At 47.5% G+C, this 26,008-nt stretch overlaps 1 protein-coding gene across 1 annotated transcript in view; it reads right to left on the bottom strand.

Annotated features, from left to right (window-relative positions):
* Tgs1 (Trimethylguanosine synthase 1) overlaps positions 1–25,371 on the bottom strand; it is a 48,115-nt gene extending 22,744 nt beyond the window's left edge. The window contains exons 1-2 of the mRNA XM_070657293.1: positions 24,804–25,371; positions 9,545–9,651 (exon numbers count right to left, since the gene is read on the bottom strand). The gene's annotated coding sequence lies outside the window, so the exon portion shown is untranslated. The remainder of the gene's footprint in view (positions 1–9,544; positions 9,652–24,803) is intronic.
* Between the last annotated feature and the right edge of the window lie 637 nt (positions 25,372–26,008).

Consider the following 26,008-nt stretch of genomic DNA (forward strand, 5'->3'; position numbering starts at 1 on the left):
GAAGTAGAGGAGGCGGAAGAGTAGACGAGGCGATGGAGAGAAAGGGAGAAGTCGCTCTCTTGCGCGGCCCCGCTAATTGGGTACGTTGCGCACGCATCGTCGTAAGAGGATCCTTGAGTGGACGTAAACCCAATATCGCTGCCGCGTATGAGAAAGGGATGCATCGTTTCCGAGCTGCGAGACAACGCTGCTCTTCTAATGGGTGATTTGGCGTGACGCTGACGCTTCGCGCCGATGAGATGGTTTGTCGTTGGTCGGTCACCACCGTCACTGTCGCCGAGCACCCGCCGGAGACGGAGCGTCGCCTGGCCTCCACGCAATGCAAATAGCGTCTCTCTCTCTATATATAAACGTACTGTCGAGTCGATCTAAGAGACGACCGCGAGAATGGACGTTATATATTTATAGCGATCGTGTAATAAAACGCTGAAAATTTTATTTATTTGGCAGCGAGCGCTACAATCGGCGCATTATACTTTGTAAACTTTGTATAAACTGTGAATTTAAACGGCAAGACGTGGCAAATTTTGCTTGTAAAACACGATTAAGCTGCTAAGTCATTAATCAGTTTCAACAGAAAGTAAATTACGACTCGTCGATTTTGCCTGTAAAAATTTATGGAAGCGTGAAATCGTTAAAATATAAATATAATGTATATTGCCACCGAATTTTGTATTAAAAAATATATTGCAATAAAAAAAAGTAAAAAAAAAAAATAAAAAAAATTGTGCAATCTGTTCTTTTCAATTATAATGAATATCCTATGTCCAATCTTCCCAAAAACTCTCTCGAGCTTTCTAACATTTGTAAGATATGAGATACCGTGAATTCCAATTGGGGCAGCCGGGCTATAAAAGTAGTTCGTCGAGATTTCGTTTAAAGGGGTTTGCGACACACGTGTAGGTGTTTAAAAATTGGGATAAAAGTCGCGCATAAAATCATCATCGATCTTTGCGGATTGATCAGCCATGTCGAGGTATCGAGGATAAGAAACACGTTGGACCGGGAATAATTATAATACAACCAAGCGCGATGGTCTATAATGTTCAAGTGCAATTAATAAAGGCCAGTCGGCTGGTTTCACCAAAAATGCTGGTAAACCTATTATTCATCGTCCGAAACATGATTCCGTAACCTGCGCGATTTGGACAGAAGAATTAACAGCCCGTTATGGCGATATTTGCGCTCCGCCAGATTTTATTGGCGACATTTGCATAAAATAGCTCCGAGACGCATATGTCGCGTCCAACGTAATTCGATTAATTAATAAATGTGATAAAAAAAAAATTCCTGTTCAAATTCCCGTGTCTAATTATTACTTTTATGTAACACTGACAGGCGAAAATAAATTCGTCCAATTATACGGAAGTTTTCAAGGATTCCGTAAGAACTCGTGATCGATTGCACGAAACACGGAGAGTCATCGACGACTTGGGGCATATATATCTTGCGTGAATTTTTTGTTTTTGGCATTACTAAAGAGAAAAAGATAGACAGAGAGGGAGTATATTTAACGATGCGCTCGGTCGCGCGTCATCGAAAGTTTCTCGATCGAAAGTCGCTGCGTAGGCGCAGGTACCGCTGTCGAGGAGACGCGTTCTCGCACGATCATTAATAAAACGGTGCCGTATTCACGATAAGAAACGTCTATGACGATCGAGGAATATTTTATCTGTCGAAATGCGCGCGAGGCGTAAAACATAAGGCTGTTCTCGAGGAAAAAAAAAAAAATAGAAAACGTGATTAGCACGTAGAATGCTGAAAAATTAACGTAAATTAATCAAACCGACTCATTCATTGTTATTTTTCATGACGTTCTATAATTAAGAGTACACGCGTTTCTAATATACAATAAAAAGCCACCACGGCGAATTCTCGTCCACGAAATATGAGCATTAATAAGGCGGCACATCTAGGGCCTGGATACGATAAGGAGCCTCCGCGTGTCGCGGCGCGACCGATGCGCTGCCGTTAAAGTCCCGCGTCCGAGGCCTCGTGCCCTACGCCGCGCACGACGGGAATGCCGTGGCGCGTCCTTTCGCGCGGACTAAGGTAACTTATTCTCTGTCTTTGTGGGAGCCCTTTTTGCGCGCTCGCTCGTCCGCGGGATGGGGTTAAGTGGGTGCGACCCCAAGACGCTAAATAATATCGAGCTGTGCCATCTACCAAGTACGTAGCCGCGCCATTTTGAAATATTACGCCGGACGCTTTATCATTCGCGTGCGCGAGGGAACGTCTTGTCCCCCCGGCGACGCCGGATTTATAGACGCTCGCAGAAGTAGAGCCCGATACCCCGTAATGGGTACCGCAGCTCCGGTACCAGGAAAATGGTGACCGGTACCCTGCTGGCCCGTAGCCAGAAATTCACTTCGGCCTTCTACTCGTATGAAACGTTATCGATTACCGTCCGGCTAGAATTATTAAAAGAATCCGCCGCAAGACGAACACTTACCGTCAGTCATAGCGTTTGTGGTTCTGCGACGGCGGCTAGCGTACGTGATCTTGGCGTGGTGTGCGTCGAATCTCACATGAACCGCGCGCGTAGATGTGTCGTGGAGCACCAGTCACCAAGGACTGAGGGGGAACGCACCCTACTATTACCTCCCTCGTACTCGGCGGCCGAAAGGGGGAAGTCACGTACGCCAGCCGCCGTCGCCGCAGCAAACGCCTTATCTGCTTTTCAGTGTACATATAAGTTTTTTTTTTTCTTTTCTTATTGAGTTATTGAGATGATTAAGCTAAACGCAAGTTTTTATCTTATGAATGCCTTTGAAAACAAAAACATAATTTAAACACATATGCCACTGATTTGCTAAATCATTTATTTGGACAAACAAATGTCGCTCTTAAAAAAATACATCGCGGAATACGGATAAAAATCGCGAGTCATAAATCCGTCATCGCGACCTTCACCCGATCGCGGACGCAACCACCCAGCAGCGGCGAGCGAGTCTGTCGTTGCGCATCATTTCAGATTCCTTCTTCTTCCTCAGATAGTAACTTGTCGCGCGGTCGCGAATATGATTCCCCCCCTCACAGTAGCCTCCCTCTCGTCCTCGGGAATTAACGCGCACGTAAATCAAAATCCGCGTCGCGCCGCACGTCGAATATTTCACGGGTTAACTGTCTTACCGCCTTTGCGGTCGGTAGCGGCGCTTACGACCGATAGCGATAAAGCCACGCGTTATTATCTGGCGGCGGCCGTGTTTCAACCCCATCCCGATAAGGATTTCATTTATCTTTTCGCGAAGAATTTTAATTACGCGCGTAAGTCTCCGAGTGGCTTCGAGAGGCGGCGGCGAAAATATTCTTCTTACACGCGATTTTTCTGAATTCTGTTCTACTCGTTAACAAGACTTTAATTAGGCGCATAAATTATAAAGATAAACGCGCATTTACAGTGAGATTCATTTCTCACCGTACGCTCGTATCGTTTAAGCGACGAGATGAGGACTTTAAGACGAATATTGAAATTTTAAATTAGCTAATCGGTTTCTCTCTCCTACGTAGATTGATCGTGAAGAGATTCCTCTTCATTCGACAAACACGCGCTGTACTTCACGGCTATATATTTACCATTTCCCTTCGATTCTTAAATTCTTTCTAATCAGAGATGGCTAATCGTTTCTACTTCAACCTCTATTGATGCATAATGAGCACTTATCGCTGCTTCCTCGTCGAGAAGAAATATTTTTATAGCCTTTGGTCGTGTTGTACGTCTGACGGCGACACACGTCAATGCCAGCCGCGGAGGTCGCGGCGGACGTGACAAGAGGAGATCTGCCCCGGAACCTAGGTGTATTTGCCTGTCCAACATGGCTATAAAACAACACCGACGGACAAGACGGTGGGTACAACCTTGGAGCTTGAGATCCTCGTCCACCGAACAGAATTCGAGAGCAAACATGGGCGCGATCCGGCGACCGTTTTCGACATCGCGAGAGACACGAGAAGCACTCTGCATTCACTACGCCACCGCCCTCCTTCCTTCTCCTTCTTTTTCTCTCTCGCCCTCGCCGTTCGGCAATATATGCTCGTAGCTTCTCGAGATTGACATTTGAATTTCAATGAGCGGCGCGTCGAGAATGCCCGGTGCTACTTCGCCACTCGAGGAATCGGCGGGGAGGAATGACCAGCGGCGACACGGTTGCACGTGGATTTCGGACGTGAAAACGAGAATTGGTGGTAATTTCGACCATTTCGTGGAAACCGGCGTGTTTGCCCGGACGGAACAATGTCACCGCTTGGAGCGGCGTTAATCGTGCTAAACGATAAGCCAGACACGTTCTTCGCGCATTCTATTAGAAATTTCGTGGTTATTTGGAATCTCTAGGATTAAGAAACAGTAAATCTATTTTATCCACTTTACATTCCGTAATCACGTGGAAAAGTTAAATAAAACACTTTTTTCATTACTTTATATATAAAATCTATATCTCCTAAAATGCAAAAAAAAATTAATTCCTTAATTAAAAATTTGTATTAATATCTTGTTAAAAAAAAAATAAAATAAAATAAAATAAAAAAATAATAAAATAAAAAACGTGAGAAAATTGCATCACGGTCTGTGAAAGTTGTGAATGGTATTCGAACTCTTGAGGAACTCGAGCGGAAACGCGCGCTCGGTCGTCAGATCGCCAGAGGTGCCAGGGTCCATTTAAATGTTCAGGTTTATTTTCTCCAGTTGAGATTCTCGTGGTCCGCGGTCGGACATTCCGAGCACGGTGACGCGAGATCGCGGGCGAGCTAACGACAAAACCCCCGTGTATTACGGCGCTTATATACGTTCACCTAAATGGCGGGCAATTAGAAGGACGGTAATGAAAGTGCCAGTCGAATCGGCGCGTTTCGCCGCCACACCAATAAAGAGTGTGCTTTACGGTGCGCGTTGAGCCGGCGGACTCCGAGCCCCCCTTCACCTAAATTTCCCGCGACCGACATTAAATTCGTACCCCCGCTCGCTCGCGCGCTCGTGCCCGCGACCGAACGCGCGTAGCCCCTCTTCGGTTAACCGTATACTTATTAATTAGGGATAATTGCCGGAATTTACGATATCGCTGGGTCCCGTGAGTATCGGCGCCCCAGGACGACAGCGATGACGACGACGATGCACCCACTGTCTCTCCTCGGCGCATCATCGGCGCGGAATTCGCAATCTCGCGGTAATTCGCGATTCAACGACGCTTTAATAGAAGAGCTGGATTCGATATTTTTCCTCGTACCGTCGTAGGTCTTTCGTTTAATTGTCAAGTTAGCTAAGCGGAGGCTGCGCAAGCGTAATTGTGCAACATTTATTATTATCTTATCGCTGAGCGAACAATAATCATTCTCCTACAATGCGGATCCGTTCGCGAGGTTTGTGGGAACGAACGAACCGCCGCTGCACGGCAAAGAATTCGGCAGTCCGAAGTGCACTCGTGCGATCTCCGCACCAACGGCCGATCGCGTGATTTGTTCCCCGGTCGGAATCGCCGTGGAGTTCGCGCGCTAGTCGTAAGTCTCTGCCGCGATAAGATCGACTCTCAAAAGCTCCCGCGCCCCGATAGGTCCCGCATAAGCTCGCGCAACACTCGCGCTGTAGCCGTTATCGTGAATTGAGGCGCGTCCCACGGGCGCATAAGCAGCCCCGGTACACCTGTAAGTCCTATTTCTCTCTCTTTCTCTCTCTCACTTTTCCTTCTCATTTCCATTCAACCTTCCGTTTGGCCCTCTCTCTTTCTCTCTCGGTCTCCCCGCGTCTTCGGCGGTATCAGTTGCTGATCGATTCAACCCGTGGGTGGTCTCGACCACGGGTACGCGTTGTAATCCTACTCCTGACCGAGGCTACCCGGTGTCCCGAGGATTTCCTTCGCGGCTCCTCGACTCGGCGCATCGTCGCCGATATACCAAACCCGGTAATCGAAAGCGGCCACTGTGTGTCACCCCTGCCGAAGGGACGTACTTTACGGCGTGGTTGCGCTGCTCCGACTGCCTGAGCGCCAAAGAGGCTACTCGGAGCACCGGCAGAAAAATGGTAGCTGCTGATCCGGCTATTATGCGACGTGTGATTCATGAATACGATTGTTGTAACGGAGGCGCTTATAAAAACATCTCTGATACTTTTTCTTTAAAAAAAAAAAAAAAAATACACCGTGCCGATATGTTATAAAAATGTGAAAAATTATATGCGCTAATCGCGGCGAAGGTCACACACAGTGAAAAATTATTTTTACGAACGGAAAAGCAGCAGACGCATTACGAGTATTCTCGCGCCCTAGTTTTTTACGAGCTAATAAATTACGGGGAAGTTTCACCCGGTACGTAGAGCGGTATGAGACTGGGGGCGTAAAAGAGCCCGAGACAAATGACGTACAGGAGTGGTAAGCACCGAGCCCTCCTCCGATGATATCGGATCTACCTCGGCCGTCTGAAAATATCACTTGAAATCGCTCTTGACCAGTCTCGAAAGTATGCCGGTGCGCCGAGATCGTTAACACTTTGGGGACGGCGGACACAAATCACGGCAGCGTATAAACTGACGCGGGCGGCACGTCGCGTTCTTAAAACGTCAAGCGACGACTCGCATTTCGATATTTAATATATTTGACGTATTCCTCCGCAATACAGTTTTTGTGCGGTTTTAACGGGGCGTCGACTAATGATCGAGAAAGGCCATAAATCTTCGGCTCGCCTTTATCACAGCCGAGCACGCGGAGGATCTATTACATTCTCCGATAAGCATCGGTTAGGAAGGCCGGGAATATTACGAACGAAAGTATAACGAGTCCTTGCATTTGCGGGAGTTATAAATTAATGCTGCGCGCCGGGCGCGTTTGTAAGGTACGTCCGTTGCATTGTGGGCTGCGCGCACGGAGAAGATATGGTCTCGCCTTTATCGAGTTTAGATCAACCCGTAATGTCCCGCTAAGACGTATGCGCCTCATTAATTCGCGTTTGCAACAGGTCGACCGCGGGAACACACGGACCGACCGGTCCAGAGGCGAGAGAGTCCCATTGTCGCGTTTGAGATCTCACTTTCGAGTCGTTCCGTGAGTATCTAGTAGCTCGCAATCCTTCGATTAACTCGCGAGATGGATATTCGGTCTCGTATCGCAATTACGTGAAAATTTTCGATCGTACTTCTTATTTCAAAGAACCGATACCGAACGAAAATAAAGCAACGCTTTCGACGTGTTGGCTATGAGTTCTACGACAGATCCCTGAATGTATTTTACGACGAGTTGTTCTACGAAGATACATTGTTTTTTTTTTTTTTTTTTTTTTTTTTGCAGTTAACACAATAGTACCCCTCGGCGCGGAATGTCGATGGAAGAAAAAGGCGGAGGGAGTTCTATGCCGCGGGTTAAACGTCGGAACGGCGTTTCGTCTACTCTCGACATCGCTTCTTGTCGTGGGACCGGGGAGGCGCGAGAAACGATACAGCGATGAGATACGACGGAAGTGCGACACCGCGGTCGTAAGGTAGCCTACCTTATGAATCCTCGGTGCCGATGCGAACGGGTAGCGCGAGTGTTACGTGCCGCGTACGCGCCTCTACGGGGGTGGTCCGCGTTTCTCGCGCCGACCGCGCCAAGAAAACCAGCCGCTAATCATGTTACCCGTTATACGCATCGTCCGCTACTATACGTTCCCCGGTCGTTGTGGTCAGTGGTAACACAGCGATGCATTACCCCGCGACGTCTCGGCTACCTGGCTGCGCCTGTCAACCTGTCGTTATTGAGATTCAACGAAATACTTCTCATCGTTTTAATTTACACTTTGCGCGAACTTGTCTCGAATTTACTTTGATAAAACGTGTGTATAAGATTTTTCTTTTTTTAATATTAAAATGCTTGTTAATTTACAGCTAAAGACTATATACAGCATTAAAAAATGGTATTTATTATATATATTCTGACAATGTATATTTTCGGAGGGACTTTTCACGTGATAGTGATGTCTCTTTTGCGAGGGTCAGATATCAGATTGCATTTGCGAGCTTGTACCTCGACGGTCGGTTCATTCGCGCGGGCCTCCACGTCGATCAGCCGTGGTCCATTCTCGAGGAACGAACGTTGAACACGTGTCGAACGAACGACATGGGCGCACCTAATCACACAACGGTGGTCCGCGATGCGTGTACTCACGAGTTTCTCGCTCCTAGGTGGTACCGCACAGTGCGCACACAATGCCCACTAGTTGTATGCTGCAACGGTGAAACCAGGCGGGATTTCATGGCGCAGAAATCTTAATTCTTGGAAGAGAGAACGGGAGGAAACGATGTGTACGTGTATGCGCGGCGGGAAGAAGAGAAACGGAGATCGAGAGAAAAGAGAGAGAGAGAAGGAGAGCGGCTTGGGATCTTGGTCCGATGTGCAAGGATAATGCAGATAAATCGTAATCCCAGCACCACGAAACGAGTGCCGATTAATTCCGAGATGAGCCCTGTCAAAATACAGGCGCGCCGTGAGGCCCGCCGCTGTCTCGCACCTACGAGAGAGCTAATCTTGACTAATAACTGTCGCAACTGCGCGCGCGAGGCGAAAAGGAAGGGCCCCGTTACGAGTCTATGAGAGATGACGGAGCGGCGTGTGTCTCGTATCGCCCTGCACCGGCCTCGTATCCTCTCACGATAGATACGTCCATAGATCAGAGATTACCGTAATAAACCGATCACCTTCTACATATGAAAATTCATCGCGACGGACACGTTATCGATTTACCTACTCGCCTCAGTTTCCTAGATCAATTTCAGAATTACGATCTTATTCTCATATTAATTTTAATATCACTTTGTTGAAATATTAATTAAAGTAATTTTAATATCATTAAAAAATTTTGAAACGCTGCAAAAATATTTGACACTCGAACGCATAAGGTTTGGAAAACGAAAGGTGAGAACGCGCGAGAGAATTTGCGATAAATCCGTGGCCAAGACCGTACGTTGAGCGCAGCAATGCAATTTACCGATGCCGAGATCAATGGTATTCGTTCTAAATTCACGGGATTGGGCACTTGGCGAGAGCCGAGAGATGTCGGCCGGCGGCGAGCGCAAAACGGCCACTCGTACCGTCAAGGTATTTCTCTTGGCTACGTGACCGACCATCCCCCGAGTGACATTATGCGCTGACCTCGGCGCACGGCCGATTCGCAGAGAGGGTTCGAGCGATTTATCCGCGGCCCGTAAGAAAGTTGCCTCTCGACACGCGATTACGCCCATACGGAAACCCTCTTCGTCCCTCGAAAAGCTCGATTTCACTCGTGGGAAAACGAATATCACCGAATCGGTACTCCCGGAAGCGCCACGGACGAATCGATCCCCGATACTCATACGGCTCGGATCGTAAAGAAGCGCGTTTTCCTCCGAGATAAACTTGTCGATGAGTCGCGGCGAGATTGATCGCCGAAGAAATGGCGTGACCGAAAGGTTTGTGTGCCCGCTTAATTGCACGGAGAGCACAAGGGTTTTTATTACGCCGCGTTACGTTCTGCCGCGAAGCACGCGATCCTCCGCGAGACGTTAGGAACAAAGTATTACGATCATAAATAAAGCTGGCGTAATTACCTTAACAATTACCATTATCCGTTTCCTCCTCGTCGCCTTCTGACGTTGTTTGCCATTTAAATCCTTCATGATCCAACGCGCTGCGGTGCATCTTCCTCGTGCCTTTTCTGCAACAATAATAAGTGACACTTGCTTTACATTTTCACTTTTTTTTTTATTTTACATGCTAATCATTTAAAAATAAAATAACCTGAGAACAAAATTATTTTATTTTTTTATTCAACTTTTAGATATATTTAAGCAATTAATATTACTTTATTATAGACGCGGTCTGTAAATAAAAAAAAATTAAAATGATTTAATGCCGGTCTTATTCGTTTAATAATTTTAATTGAAAAAACATATTAAAAACACGCTGTTTGCCATCGATCTCCGTAACCATCAAAGATGCAAGATCGATGAGCCGTTTCGCAGGTATATCATCTGAATGGAGAACGAAAGTGACCGCGGCTGTGATGTTCGGGGAGCAATCAGCGTTAAGTACTGCGATTCCCCGAGAACCGTGACGCCATCTTGTTACGTGAGCGTCGTTTGTCTCTGACATATGATCCAGCGAACCCGTTGGTTGCCTCACCTGTCCGCTTCTTACACGTACATACGCCGCGCATCGCCACCGACCGCGGCCGATCGCGGCAGAGGAGGGAATCCGAGCGAACGGCGCGGGGATCTAGATCGAGATCGTAGATGGATACGCTCGCGAAGCAAATTGATTCCGATGATAAGCCCCGATCGAATCCGTATCGAATGCGGTAATTTGCCAAAGAATCGACACACGGATGTGCCATTCCGTATTAGGAGCGTCAGCCACATGTTTGCATCAAATAGATTCCGGCTTTTCCCCGGGACGATCTTTTTACTAGCGAGCTGCATCGTTTCAGGCTGCCGCGTCGAATTTCACATCGAACAGTCCGTCTTAATGCTCGACAACACGTTCTCACGTCCGCGTGATCTCGCGAATTCCGTGCGTCAATCAACTGCACTCGCGTCCGTCATTCTCGATTCTCGTGCAATCGGTATCAGTATGCACTCGCGTATAACGAGATATGATTGAACTCGTCGAAAGATTATTATCAATTGGAGAAATAGCGATAAAAATAATTTTTTCGAGAGCATCAAGTTCATTGGCAATTTATGTGCTTTACAATACCTTTAATTCTAGTAATGCAATGTAGAAGACTACGCTACGATGAGATGTGGTTATCGAACTGAACCGCTAATAATACAAACCAGAATTGAATTATGAAACTCGAAGTGTGTTACCGTTAGTGTAAGTATATGTTAGATCTCTTTACGGCCACTATGCGTGCGAAAAGCGAGTAGCGTCGAAATTCCCTGAAAATCCGGAGCGTGAGAATACCATAAACTTTGCTCGTGGAGCGAGATCCACGCCTAAACTCCATTTATTTCTATTTATTCGGTACATTGAATTTTTTCACGTCATTGTTTTGTTCAGACATTCCGAGAAACTATTTTGTCGCTGATCGCGGCTGCAGTTGGACGAAGATCAATGCCTGCGCGTATCCTTGCAGAAACGCGGCGGCTAAATTGAGCGCGCTCCACGACCGATTTGCTGTGGCGAATGGTTAACAATCGATTAGCCGGCGCAATCTACACGATCGACAGAACAAGTCTATCTTTGAAATAGATCTAAATAGCCGGTCTTCAATCGCGGCGGCGGCCGGGTGTCGAAGCGAGCCCGAAGACACGTTTCGTAAACTCGATCAAAATCACGATCACGATCTCATCTTCGGCGGCGGAACGGAGAAAGGGGGCCAGATACCGCGCGGCGAGGAAAGGAAAAGGGGGCGGCGCGGGGAAGAGGACAGGGATGAGGTCCGGAGAATCCGCGTCGGCCACTTCCCATGTTAATATCCGGTTATGCGTAAGGTATGGAGGCGTACGGCCAGTTTGCATGGAAACTAAGGCATTACCGTCGTGGACCACCGGAGTCGAACCACTCGTCGAACGGCCCTGTTTGCCGACACCTTGGTGGACGACTCGCCGGAACACCCTACTCCTTATCTCTCCCTGTCCTCCTCTTCCCTTGGCGCCCGCCTCTTTTCCACTCGCGCTCGTTCCCAGCTCGTCTCCACGAGCGATTCCGATTCCTACTCCCCAGAGACGTTCCGTTCTCTCATCCGCGGATTGTTCAGATTACGCCTAAGTATCACCGCCGGATCATTGCGGTTTTATCGATACCGGCAGGACGGGCCCGCTCAGATCTAGGGACCCATGCAACTTATCGGCGTTAACGATCACGGGGCCCTATCGCCGATCGTCGAATTAAATGGTAAGGCCGACTCGCTCGCATCTCGCGCTCCTTTCGGATAGATAAGGTTGGGAAATCGCGCTGGATGCGATAACGCGCAAGCATCGACGTTTGAGGTAGCTTCGCCGTTGTTCTAGTCATTGTTTATCAGGCATCTCAGTCTTACGTTTGATAATACGATGGTTCAAGTTTTAATTTTACGATCTTCATGAAAAGCATTTTTATGCACGTGCAATAATTTTTTTTTAATGTTATTATTTGAGAAAAAAAATTTCAGAAGTAAAATTCAAGTAGAATTTCAACTTAAAAATTAATTTGTCGTTTATCTTCGCAATCTTTTTCAGAATTTTGTTAGTAAAAATGAACGAGTTTTAATTAATTTTTATATATGTACCGATAGAAATAAAAGGAGAAACTGAGAAGATGAGAATGAGAATTCTCAAGACCCGTGGCCTTCGGTCGGTGCATTCCTATGACATTTCATCCACATCGGCGGATCGCTTTTCAATACGGCTCTGCCACATTTGAGACGGCATCTATGCCGGATCTAAAAGCCGGCCGGCGCCCACACTCGGGGTTCCTAGACCTAAGGAGGTTCAAAGTTCCCTCCGCGGTCGTTTACGCCTTATTTATTCTCGTAATTTACTCCCACGCGGCCCTTGCGCGCTAGCAATTTACTTTACGACGATCATATCTGAAAGTGGCCGGTAGAGAGTGCTGCCTGGATCCATCGACGGCCTGGGACCGCGTGATCGCGTCGCGGGGTTCCCGTCCGCGACTGCGGCGGCTCCGGATAATGGGCGACGGTGGAAAGGTGGGAAAGGAAACGGGTGATGACGCCGAGAAAAAAGAAAGATGCGGCAAAAGAGCGGCCGCGCGTCTTTTCGCGTTCGTCCGCGACGGCGTTTATGGACTGTCGTCGGCGCGGAATATAAAAAGTCGCGGCGAGTGCCGTGCCCGAAGTGCACTCGCGGTGAATACTTTATGATCTTTAAGTGTCACCGGGGAAGCTGCCACGTCCAGCGCGACGTCGGAAACAATCCCGTAACTTTCATGTAATAAATTTCCAATTCACTGATAATGATAAACAGTCTCGTGTAAATTTTTTTTTTAAGCGCGACGTACTGCAGACACTGTATTATTAAAAAAAAAAACGTAAACGCGTTTCTTTGCGGAATGAAGCTTTGCGGAATTTCAAGTATTCGTACCTTCTCGGACTCGAGTTGGCATCCGGGTCGATAACATTTAATCGGATGTGGACGCCGGTGAAGGCGTTAGCGCGTAATCGGTGCTAAAGAGGACCTTTAAATTACAGGCTGGGTTACTGATAAATATCGCACGCACGCGAGTCCACAGATTCAACCCGGATACGGCGGTCCAATTACGCAGGCGTATTTATATTTATTCACCGCGCGGCCCGTTACAAAGTTCATTTTCGGTCGCGTGCGCGACTTAATGAGGTTCGAGAGAGCCCCGCGAAAATGCGATCGAAATTTATACACGCGGGATATCCTTTGGGCTAAGTGGTAGCCCGCTGCCGAAATATATTACGTCGCTTAATCGGCGGGGGCGGCTAACGTAAAAAAAAAATTGCGATTCTTCCCGCACAAGCGAGAATCCGTACGATTGAATCGCCAATGCTGAGGCCCGAAAGAATCGAGTATCGTCGCTCCTTCAAAACGGATTTAAAGACGAGGTGTTACCGGTTACAGATATAAGACCTGTTAAATAACGTTAACCGCGCGTACCTCGTACACGGAGTTAAAATCGGAGGAGTTAATTGAACGGTTGAAAGAGCCCTGCCGTGTGAACGGGCGATACCGTATCAACGGGTCGGCGCGCGGCGACGGTAATTCCGACGGAAATTGAATTTGCTAATTAGCGTCCGCCGTGAAAGGCGGGAGCAATTCGGCGGGCGTCTCGTCGCGCGCGGGGGCCTCCCGACGTCGGACGTTAACATGCGCAAAATGAATTATCGTTTATGCACAGTTCGCCGGGCGCAAATTTGCATTGCCGGCCGTCGGCCGATTCCGCGCTCAAGCAAATTGTTCACCGCGGAAGGGACACCCTCCCGGCACCGCGCCAGCGCGTAGCCCCACTTTGCACCTCGGCGATGGCGCAAACTGTGTCCACTGTGTCCGGCACGGGGCCGCGCGCGTTTATTTATTTACGCCAGCCGGTAGCTTTATGGCGGAAAATTAGCGAGGGTTATATGCGAATGCCACGACTTGTCGCCACTTAGAGCCATCGATGCATTGAACGTTTCCTTAATGGACGAGACGGCACGCCCTCCTTAGCGCCCTTTTTAACACCTATCGGTTACACACCGCGGCCACGAAAAGGCGCACCTTAAAAGCGTCTTTAAGATGCAGGTATGTGCGCGTGTACGGCTAAAGCGTGTACAGGAGGAAGGTCGATTAGCGACTTCCGCGGCTCGATTTCATCCCGCTCGTTCGCTCACGAGTGGACGTTTTTACGGCTCCTCGACTCGGTTAGTCGCATTGTTCGACGAGAAGTGGAGAAAGGTGAGCGTGACGAAAGCTATGTCGAAAGCGGAACAATGTTGCCGAATAAAATGCGTACTTGAAAATTTTATACGTTTAGAGAACGCGGCGGATTCGTTTAATTAACCGTCTCTTGGACGATACTTTCGTTATAAATCTCCTGCTTATTGACAATTTATATTATTTAATGGAATTAAGCGTGAAAGGTAAGCTGCTCTCGTGGCGCACTTTCTCGCGTTTGTTCGCCGTCCACCCCCTTTTCGCCCCCGCTCTCGCCCTCCCCCACAATCTTCTACATACTGAATCCTCGAGTGCACCATCTTCGAGATTTTCCTCGAGAGTTCTCCATAACTCCGGCGTGGCAAGTGGACAGCTCGTGACGGGTATCCACGCTGTTACGCACTATTGAGCCCCGCACTCAACAATTGCCTCGAACTAATTCGATAAAAAATCTCGCCGAGATCCGCGTGGATTGTTCTGCGCGTATCTTCTGCTGCTTACTCACGCTTGATTACGAGCAGGATTCTCAAAACGCGATACGATAATTACAGCATTATAACGGACCGGTATTCACGGACGTCGAAGTCGCGCGAGGTCGCCCGGCCGGGTGCATGCGACTTTGTCGTACTTGTCGATTAAATCGATCGTTAATAGTTATACTATGAATGTAATTAATGTCCGAATGTATATATTTTAAAAATATTCTTCGGCCCAACCCACGCGCTCGACGATTCATGGACGGACGTTCAAACTTGAGAAACTTCTCTGGCGGTCTACGTGTCATCGTGAAATTGCGAAGCATCATTGTCGCGACGCCGGCAACAGCAGTCCGTAACAGGCTGTCGTCGGCAATGGGAACTATTGAGTAGCCGCGGGAGAGCCCGCGCAAAAATTACCTCGTCGACATTACGTCGGCGGTGCGAGATCGAGCGTACTCGTGCAACGTGAAGAGAAGCGTGTCGGTGGTTCGGCGCGTAGAAGCGTCTCGCTTTCAAGATTTTCCTCGAGAGTACTTTGCGACTCCTCCGCGACGGCAGCGGACTGCCCACGAGAAAAAGAGAGGGGTACCCGCCGTCTCTCCGTTAAGTTACAGCGACTGGCGCTTAACCCCTGACACGACACACAATAGCTGGACGGGACTCCATAATTGTTATTTTAATAAGCTAATTTTCGCCGCGCTTGACCGGCGCGAACCGCTCTGGGTGAACGGCGAAGTAAAGAGCACGAGAGAGGGAGAGAGAGCGAAAAATAGAAAAAGAAAGAAGGACGAGACAACGAAGCGGGACGAAGAGGTGCACCGAGCAAGGATCTCATCGACGGCTACGTCGGACACGTCGAGATTAACGGCCGTACTTCCGAGCGGCTCAACGATTTACCCGTAATAAACGTAGCCACGCATCTTACGCCGCGATTCGTCCCTGTCGCGGACGAGGTTCTTTCCGCGAAAGTGTTCTTCTCCCACGATGGCGTCTTCAAAGTAAAGACGCCGGAACGTTACGTATATTACTCCTGGCGATTAAAATCACATTAAAATTGAAAAAAAAAGAAAAGAAAAGAAAAAAAAGTAGCAATCAATTTCGACGTCGTTGAACACCAACTCGAATCTTTTAGAGATAATTCAGATAATACATTTTTATTCTCGAAAAATATTTTACGAACATATCGAACTATCCGCAGTCACGTAAACATGTGATTACGAAAAGCTGACTTTCTCTGTGTTGACTCGAGTAACGTCTCTCAACGCGAGCTTTAATCAATTTCTTCTTTATGGCGCATAAATACTTTTCTCCGAGCCATTCGCAGCTTTTACGCGTTGCATTAATTAAACCAGCAAACGTCGTCGCGTTCAGCCAATGTTTACAAAACTCCACATACCGTTTGAAACAACCTATTTGTAAAGGTGCATTTTTCGTTGCCGCGTGACATGACCCCTCTATGAGAAGTTTGTCACCTCTATCGGCTGAAGACCTTTAACACCCAAGATTCAGGCATATTTAAGTAATCGACGCTGCACGCAGTTAAATTCATATAGGTATCACTCCAGGGCTGAAGGAAAGAAAGAGAGAGAAAGAGAGAAGCTGGGTAGAAAATGCGGGGCGATTAATTCGGACGAGATAAATCGTAATGAGCTTATCGTTCCAGCAGCCGAGTGCAATATACGCGCCCGCGCGATTTCACATCGCATCGCATGTAAGCTCGCGGCTCTCAACGCAGGACGTTCACTCGCATTAACGGCTTATGGGATTCTCGCGTAACGTATTTACGACGACAAAGAAAAATCCGGGTTTTCTCGGCGCTGCGCATAATATACGCTCAAATCCGCTATTCTTCAATTACGCCTCTACTCGCGGTCGCGGACTCGGCGGGTCTTTCCCCTCGTGCGTGCGTGCGTGCATGCGTGTACGCGTATCAACGTGCCGCACCGCGCACCCAGGCACGATTGTGTGAGTGCGTGGAGTACGGGTTACCACTGACGGGTCAAAGGTCGGGTACCTTGTAAGAGAAAGAAACGGGGTAGAGGAAGATGGGCGTGGCTCGTATTTGAAGTAGAATCGACCCTCCACCTTCTATTCCTCGGGAGGACGGAGCACGTAGACCGTCAAGGATAACGTCGTCGTCGAAGACTCGCAAATTCAAAAGAAACTCCGCGTCTTACCCCGCCATTCTCGTGTCGCGAGGCGACCGCAAACGAGCCACAATCCGGTTGATCTTCGTCTCGCCCGCGCCGCGGCGATTTATTAATTTCCACGTTAATCGGCGCGCGCGCGCGCGAGTTCGGCTTTCGTTCGTAGGCGCGATCGTTGCTCGGATCGAAAGGCGGGATTCACGGCGTTTGTCCTGCTTGAGGTTTTATTAGCAGTGATTAAAGCGCGTTGCCGGCGTACGATTAGCCGACGCCAAATTACATACGCTGACCAGACTCGTGGACGAACGGCATCGCGAAGAACGATTGCGCGTGAACATGCCATCGGGATATTAGACAAAGAATCGACAGGCATGTATAATTAGAAAATGAGACTGGATCGATTTACCTTTGAATGCGATCGAATCTAAGTTTTCTGCGAACTCGACAAGCGGCGTATTTTAATTTTTAAGCGGGGTGCACTAACATATTAACCGTTCGACTCGTTGCAAAGTGGGCAACGCGCGCTTACTCGAGATAATTGCCGTAATTCATTACGTTAGCAGATTCAATCGAAAGCGGCGAGATTCAGCGGCCGAGCGCGGCGAGTCGTAATTTATGAATTATTGTTTTCTATCGAGAAGGCGGCAAGGAAACGAGATGTACAATATATATTTATATACAGTATATATATACATGTATACGCATATATAAAACGTCCTCGTCGTCAGAGAGGCGAAAAACGACGAGACGAAAAGGAATTGCAGCGTTACGAGTTGTCGAACGTAGTCGTAAAACAGCGGCTGATTGACGGTCGAGCGCGCTAGGAATTTCGTAAGACGGTTAACGCACGTTTTCGCTGTGAAAAGGCATACACGCGGCCACGACCTAGGGGACCGCGACGTGCTTTCACACATGCCGCCTTAATACCACCGGCAGACCCTTAAAGCCTGATTGAACTTTGTGGCGGCACAACGATCGTTATATCTCTCGCGCCTTCCTCTGAAAATGAAAATGCCGATGCAATAAATTATCCCGAGTCATAAACATATAATCGATTGAATATGCGAATCGCTTCAATGTTAAGAGGTCGTAACATCAAAAATCTCCCGTTCTCCCTTTACTAAAATTTCCATTTGCGAAGGTGATTCTATCGAGCCATACGTCAAAGCGACATTTGCAATGCCAAGCAACATATAGCATCAGAGAAATCACATTTGATTTAAAAGAACGTATATTTTACACATGCAAATCCACACATAAAAGTCCAATTTTAGGAAATCATTAATAAAATTCGTAAAAGAACATTACGCACAATAGAAAATCTTTTCAAACAATATATCATTACTTTGATATGTTACAAAAGAGCTGATTTATTGAACGTTGTAATAATACAATTCATATATGTTTACTCGTAATGATCAATCACGCGTACTGACCATTCAAATTTTTTTTTTTTAATATTTAACGCATTTTTCAAATTGCGACAAAATGTAAGCCAAGTTTTGATCAACAATAATGATATATCTTTGGTAATACTGCATAATAAAAGATTAATACGTTTTGAAGAACCCATCGCACAATCGCACAGCTAAACTCGGCCAGAAAAGGATCTCTCTTAGAGATTTTTCGATAACGAGAGATGATCTAGCACGCTCGATTATGACGTGATGCTCGAAACAATTAAGCCGTGGCGCGCGAGCAAAATTGGCGAAAGATACAAAGTTTCCAAGAGGCGATTCATCATCGCTTCTCCATCTCCGTTCACCTAGACCCAAGCTATGACCAGCGCTAGCCGATGGCCAGCGCTAATTTAATAAAAGCGCCGGAAAAAAACAAAAAAAAAAAAAAAAACGAACGTTGAGATGGTTTCGTCTCGTTCCCGCACTGTCTGATATCGATGACCAATTTAGATATCGTCTTGATCGCAGCTTCGGGCATGCCAAACTGACACATCAATCTCATCGACATCGCCGAAGAAAGTTTCTCTCGCGTTGTCTGGTGCCGTGACGAGTGACAATTAGTCATTGAGTATCGTTTTCGAGTGAGCAATTTTCGAGCGATTTGCGCGACGCGATACCGACGGTGTCGATATTAAGTCGGAGATACCGAGTGTGAGAATAACGGATTAAAATTGACAGGTGATTTAAGCGAGACTTGAAACTTCTCTGCTTGAGATAATAACGAGATCACGGAGTGGTCCGGCTAACAAGCTGACATTTCTAATTTAACGTTAAAATAATGACGCAAAATTACTCGCGTAAAAAATTATTAACAAGATCTTGGAAAAATTTTATTCATTAACCTTCCCGGCAAAGAATTAAGAATCTCGAAAGATATCTCGGCGATGAGAAGTGATTTTGTATCCGACGACCTTAAAAAAAAAAAATTAACAAGACGGTATCACTCGCGGCACGCAGGCGGAAGGTCGTTTACGAGTCACAAAGAAAATTCATGGGGTGGATGAATATTCTCGATATCGTTTTCCGAGCATTAAGATAATTCTTCCTAGGCAACCCGTTCGGCTTTCTTCGACGATGTCGGCAATTAAAGCCTTATACCCTCCATTAATCCGCGTAGAAGAGAAAGAGGAAGAGAAAAGACACCCGGGTGCTTCTCCGCGGGGGTTTCGCTTCACGGTCTGCCGTTTGCTTCCTTTCGAAATGATATGAAATACCGGACAAACAATAAAAAAGGGAAAACGTGAAGCTCCTGTCACCGAGGGATCTCCGCGGGTGGGATGGTAACGACCTACACAGCCCCTCATTCTTCGGGATCTCTTGGGAGAAGATCTCTCAGCGGACACGGCTGAATACCTTCGCACACAAATCCTCTTCCGTGTTTAACTCTTTGAGAAGTGAATTATCATAGTGTTAGCCCTGAAGATTTCTTTTTTTTTCGCATAATAAAATTGTGCTTTTTAAAACCAGATTACAAACGCCGTATCATAATTTTGTTTGGCGTTTTAATGACATTTCCATTCATTGTGTTTTTATAATAATTAAAAAAAATTGTCAATAATTAATTTAAAAAAAAATTGCATTAGAAGAAATTTAAAATGTAGTAAATAATTTATATTTGCTTTCGCTTCTCAATGCTTTTATTAATAATCGACGCTAATGAGAGCCGCAAAAAAAAGGTATTTGCGCTGCATCATTTTACGATAATATCGTGTGCGCTTTCACCGAAATATTACAACACTGAAATTTAGTCCCGATAGTCCGGATTATCGCTTTCACGAAATTTCAAGTAATACGAAGCGCAAACAATTCCTCTTCCCAGCGTGGCGGCGAGATAATCGGTTAAATATTACCCACTTCTTTCTGTTCGGTAACGAGGTCTACGACGATGATTTATCATAATACGAGCGATCTCACGCGCGATTAAAGGAGAAAAAAGTCAAATAAATTCTGTGAGGCCTCGTTACGCGGTGTCCCATTTTTTAACGATGTTTAGAAAGTGGAATGGCCGAACCGCCGGCGCGACGCTACATTTTTTTAGTGTACGCGGCGAAGCGACGTGCGAAGGCTCAACTAATATCTATCCGTGAAATTCGCTAGGCGCAGTAACGACAGATAAATTAGCGATGCTCGCATTGCGGATGGGGTAATAGACGTCGCGTAGCGCTGACATTTAAGCCGCGACAGTGCAACCACCTCTGTTGTAATCCTAACGCGATGCCGCGCGCGATTCGCATCGTCTTCGGCGATCCTCCTTCGCGCGCTTCCATTTTCCACTCTCGCGTGTCGCGCCTAAGCCGTGGAGCGCGTAATGAGCCGCGACGAATCGCGGCAACGAGGAGGATAAGAGCGATCGGCGCCCGCGGCCAAAAAAGATCTCCCAATTGATATCGATCGACCGCGAGCGCGGAACGGCTCGCGTGCACCGCCGCGCGCTTTTGTCTATCGCGATGATTCGCGCGCGAGATCGCCGATGCAAGTGGGAGGAAGTAATCACTACGTATACGCGGTACGCGTCTGCATCGCTAAACTTTCCGCGGCAAACGGGACTATAAATAATCGAGAGACCGCAGCACGTACTAGGCCTGCCTTCCTCCCGTCTTTTCTCATCTCGTCCTGAACCTTCGTCCGTCATCTCGTCACAGAAATTTGCCAACACCTGCTTCACCGTCGACAACTATAATTTCTCTTCCGTCAAAACGCGATCGAGAGACCTTCCGTTGAAAGCCACGGGGAAAAAAAAAAAGAACACCGAATTCGTGAAATAAAAGTGACGAGAAGGAGGAGATGGAAAAACAAACGATATGTGTAGAAAGAAAAAAAAAAAAGTCGCTAGCGCAAGAGAGGCAATGCTAAGATAAAAATAAACGTAATGAAGGCTGCGAAGATCGCGATTTTCTTCGGGTTTTTTTGCACGGTTTCAAAACCGACCATCAACGTTGTACGAGCTTTATTAACGCACGACAACGCGATTTGATAGACTCGTAATGCATTTTATAACTCATAATTGCAATTTTTTTTCCAGGACAAGCGTTGAGCAAATATATTTGAAACGGCAAGTAAAATTGAATTTGTCTAAAATTATGCTTACGTAAAACATACGTTAATGTACACTTTGAACTCTTAATTTTATTATCTGCCTGTTGATTACGCGATGAATAACCGATCGATGTAAGCATTTTTTAAATGTTTTTACATGCTTCAACGATATAAATTTCGTGTAGTTAAAATTTAAACGAACGCTAAGTACTCAATTTTAATATTTAGTTGAGATTTTCGGTTCGAGCTTTTTCCTTCCAGCGGTCAGCTTGTGAAAGCTGAGAGTTTTCGCATTGACAGTGCACGCATGACGCTCTTAACCGCGTCCTCGCAATGAAGCATCGTCGAGAATGATGGCCATCGAAGTGAAGGGAGTTCAAACGTGGTCTCATTAACGTTCAGCATTTTGTTTTATGCGCTCGCGAGTTCGAGCCGGTTTGCGAAATAATCGCCAGTGTCTTTAATCTCGAATATACCCGACGCGCATAAAATCAAAGTTAGCTTATTATTACTCCTTCATCTCGCCGATCTTGCATTTCGATCAATCGGTATCCGCTGTCTTTTTCGTGCGTGAGTCAAACGGCAGGTCGATGATGATACGAGATGTATCGCGGGATTACGGATGCAAGTAACGTATTAAATTGGGTATTAGGCCGGAATTTATCGGACGTCGGATCGCAAATGGGAAGGACTCGAAGCTGAGATATTTCACAATACGCGCAAGATCGTATAATGCTATGTGGGTGGTTATTCATGAAGCTGTCGCGTAAAAGTGCCAGTTTCTATCAGAACTTATGCCAGTTGCGTATTTGATGTTAAACGGACGAATAATTTCAGCGGAATTTAATTCTACGTAACTGATTTACATCTAATCCATTTACTATATTCTCAACAAGATGTATAAAATAGACGAGCGAAAAACCTAAAATTTGAATAATTTAAAATATATATAAAAAAATAAATAAATAAATAAAAATTGAATTGACGCCGATATGCGGAAAATGAGGAACGAGTTAAATCTTGACTGCGATAAGTTTTTGAGATAAGTTCCAAAGTCGTACGCAGAAGTAGGATGTGGAAAATAAATTTTTACAATATTAAACAATAAGTCGCGAGTAGCTGGAGGTAGTTGGTGTCGCGCGCGGGTGTCCTCATCTCGCGATTGCCGGTATCACGTCGCGGACTATCACGTATTCCGTATTGCGCTCGTGCGCAAAGTTGCGTCGCGTCGCGGCGGAGGAGTACCCAGGTGAGGGTGACCCCCGACCTGCGCGAGGCAGGTGAGGCGCGATTTTTCAGACGATCTTTCCCCCCGCGATGTGTACACACGCGCCGAGATATCTGCGAGCATACAACATACGGAGGATGAGGGAAGGTGAGGCCGGAGGCAACGTTTGCCGATTGGTCGGTGCCGTCCTCTTCGCAGCCAGTGACGAGAATGGAGGCCATCCGGACCCACTCCCACCGCGCCTAGTTTATTCTTACCTTACCTTTCCATTCCTTTCCTTTCCATAATCTTTACCGTCTCGGTAAGCGCGATCCCCACCCCGTCCCGTCGTCGCCACCGCCGCCGCCGCCCCCGCCGCAACGACCACCCTGACCGTCGACGTCGGCAAGGATCTGTTCCGCGATCGGCGAGGATCGCCGACCCGAGGCAGCCGTGCCTGCTAATACATCGCGGTTCTCGCGAATAATGGCCGGCTATTGAAATTTCAATAGGGCGGAAAAATCGACGATAAATTTATCAGCGGCTTCACGCGGATGAAAGCTCGGGCTGTCTCGAACGCACCGGCGGATAGTCGCAAAAACAATATTGATTATCTAATAAGATCCTAAACGCCCGTCGCGAATCCACGGCGAATCGCGCATCGCGCATAATGACGCCACGGCGCGGTTCGTGAGGGCGAGAAGACCGTTTACGGACTGGTAAACGATCGGCGTTCATCGATCATCTCGCGCGCACGCGGAAGTCTCGGGCGTCCGTACCCGACGCTTTGTTTAACGAACACCCGTAACGCAATTACTCCCGTACGTCGAATATTCGCCGGGCTCTCCTCCATCCGCGGCCGCGTTTCGTCGCCGTTCTCATCCACCTGCCGCGCGCGCCAGGCAGCGTTCGACGTATTCGATATTAGCGCGTTAGCGGTCACGACGCCTGTCCGGCCAAGCGCGGCTGCTATATACAAGTTGGATACTGAAAATTTCCGCCGGCCGTCATGTGTGGTCCGCGGGAGAAACAGATTGGAGCGATCAATCTGCGGCGCCGATCCGAGCCTCTCTCTCTATCTTTCTCTAGCCTTTCCTCCCCCTTCCCACCCTCTTAGATCTTTTGCCTCTCGCGCGGTTTTATCCTCCGTGCCCCCCCCTTCGTCCCACCGTCGCCCGTCGCCGCGCGCGGACTCGCGTCGTTTCCTCTTCTTATTCTTCACCTTAATGCCTCCTCCCGCCGAGGACCCCCCTCGCCGCCCGGGTATCTCTCTCCGCGGAGAGGAGCCAATCTCGAACTACGCGCGTTCTCTTACCACGCGTTACGATGTCGTAATGCCCGAGCGTAGGGAGTAATATCTCTATTAATAATGTAATTGCCGGGCGCCCGCAGGATCGTGTGCATGCCCGGTATGACCATTACGTACGGGAAGGGTACGCGCGCGCTTGCTCATGAGTATGTAACCCCTTCTCGCCGTGGGTTTCACCTGGCGAACGTTTACCGCGGCCACGTCGATCGCCACAGCCGCCGATCCTCTCGCGTATGTACGCCGGGTCACTCTCTTGTCTCTCGTGCGCGGCCCCGCACGACTATGAATATTTTATGCCCGTTTATTCAAATGCTCCTACCATACGGAAACCTTATTACCCTTATATTTCTTTGCCCGTGCACATTCGCGGTTGTAACGATTTGCGAGTGCATCGAATCGGCCTCCCGAGTCACCGATACATTCGTAAAAATTAGAAGAGCGTATTTACGTTATCGCGCGGAAATTAGCGGAATTAAGTGACCTACTAATAATTGATTTAATCGACAAGTATACCGCAACGTGCCCCGTTTGTTTAAAAACTCGCGGTAGATTAAAGTTAATATTTAATATAATATTCGACGGATAAATACTTTAGTAAAATGCGTTGGAATGTCGGTTGAATTATAAAAATTAAAGTATTTAAAATTGTTTCTATTAAAAATATTTTTTATTTCCATCGCTTTCGTATTTTTTTTTTTTTTTTTTTTTTTTTTTTTAATATTAATCTTAGATCATCGGTTGTTCGAAAAGAGTTTGCATTGAAAAATGTAAAAATACGACAATTGGGAGGGCAAGCAATTAATTCCGCAGATATTAAGCAGGGAATAAATAGATAATAAATTACTGACCTTTCGATGCTCGAAACGCTTCCTCCTAGTCTTTGCCTTTGCTCGATGTCCTTCCTTGTCACTCCAGCTATGCTCTATGTGCTTCCCCCGGCGTCTCTTCCGGTCCCTTCCTGCTCCTCTCTCATGCACTGCTGACTTCTTTCTGGCACTCGGGCAAGTTGACACACAAGCACAGGCGTACACGCGATCACTCGCGAGAATAATTACGGAATTGTTTATTACGCGGAAGACGATCGGCACTTTGCGCCAACGCTGACGTGGTCGGCTGGCTCATCTCAAAGTAATTTCGCGACACTCGCACGTATTGCCGACCGGCTTGTCTATTACGCGATCACGTACACGACGAATATCGTGCCACACGGGGCTAAATAACGCGACTGGGTGACTAATTATCCGCATTCGTTACTTGAACACTAACGCGACTCGCAAGATCAGCTACTATACCCTTGTCACATCGCGTGATATAGGTCAAGATGGCTTCCCGACAGGCCTACTAATCGCTGCACGCAAAAACCGACGACTGAAAGTCCACGATGCTGCCACCTGTGGGCAGCGGTCGTTGCGTCACGAACATGGTTGACCGTTGTCGCGTGAATTTCGTAACGAATTACGACTCTCGCACTTGTGCGTACTGCCGACTGTCGTATCGTATATACGCACCCTACGCGGTCCGCGTCCGGTGAACGAAAAGCCTACCCGGGGCTGAACGACGACAGGGTGATTTCGATTTCCGTACCGCACGGATGCCACTTGACCCGACAATGTCTCACGACCCGACAGTGTCTCACAGCGTTTCGTCACTAACTGAATGCGATCTGCAGAGTGCAGGGCCGATGGTCCCACCCCCACCGCGGAAAGTAGGTCGATCTAGCGGCAGGCCTGCTAATCACGCCACGAAAAACCATTGCCCGTGAGATCGAGCGCCTGTGACGTCACCACTTGCGAGCGGCGCTTGTGAGGAAACAAGGTCGAATTCGACGACGATTTACGGCAACTCGCGTGTTCCTGCGTACCGCCGACTAGTCAATCATACACTTCCCGACTACGAGATCACGTGTCTGATGAATAAAGAGCCTCCCGGGGCTGAACGACGGCAAGGTGACTCCGATTTCCGTACCGCACGGATGCCGCTTGATCCGACATTGTCTCACACCGTCTCGTCACTAACTGAATGCGATCTGCAGAGTGCACGGTCGATGGTCCCA

This window comes from Cardiocondyla obscurior, linkage group LG05, assembly GCF_019399895.1.
Source record: "Cardiocondyla obscurior isolate alpha-2009 linkage group LG05, Cobs3.1, whole genome shotgun sequence".
In the NCBI taxonomy this organism is placed as follows: Eukaryota; Metazoa; Arthropoda; class Insecta; order Hymenoptera; family Formicidae; genus Cardiocondyla; species Cardiocondyla obscurior.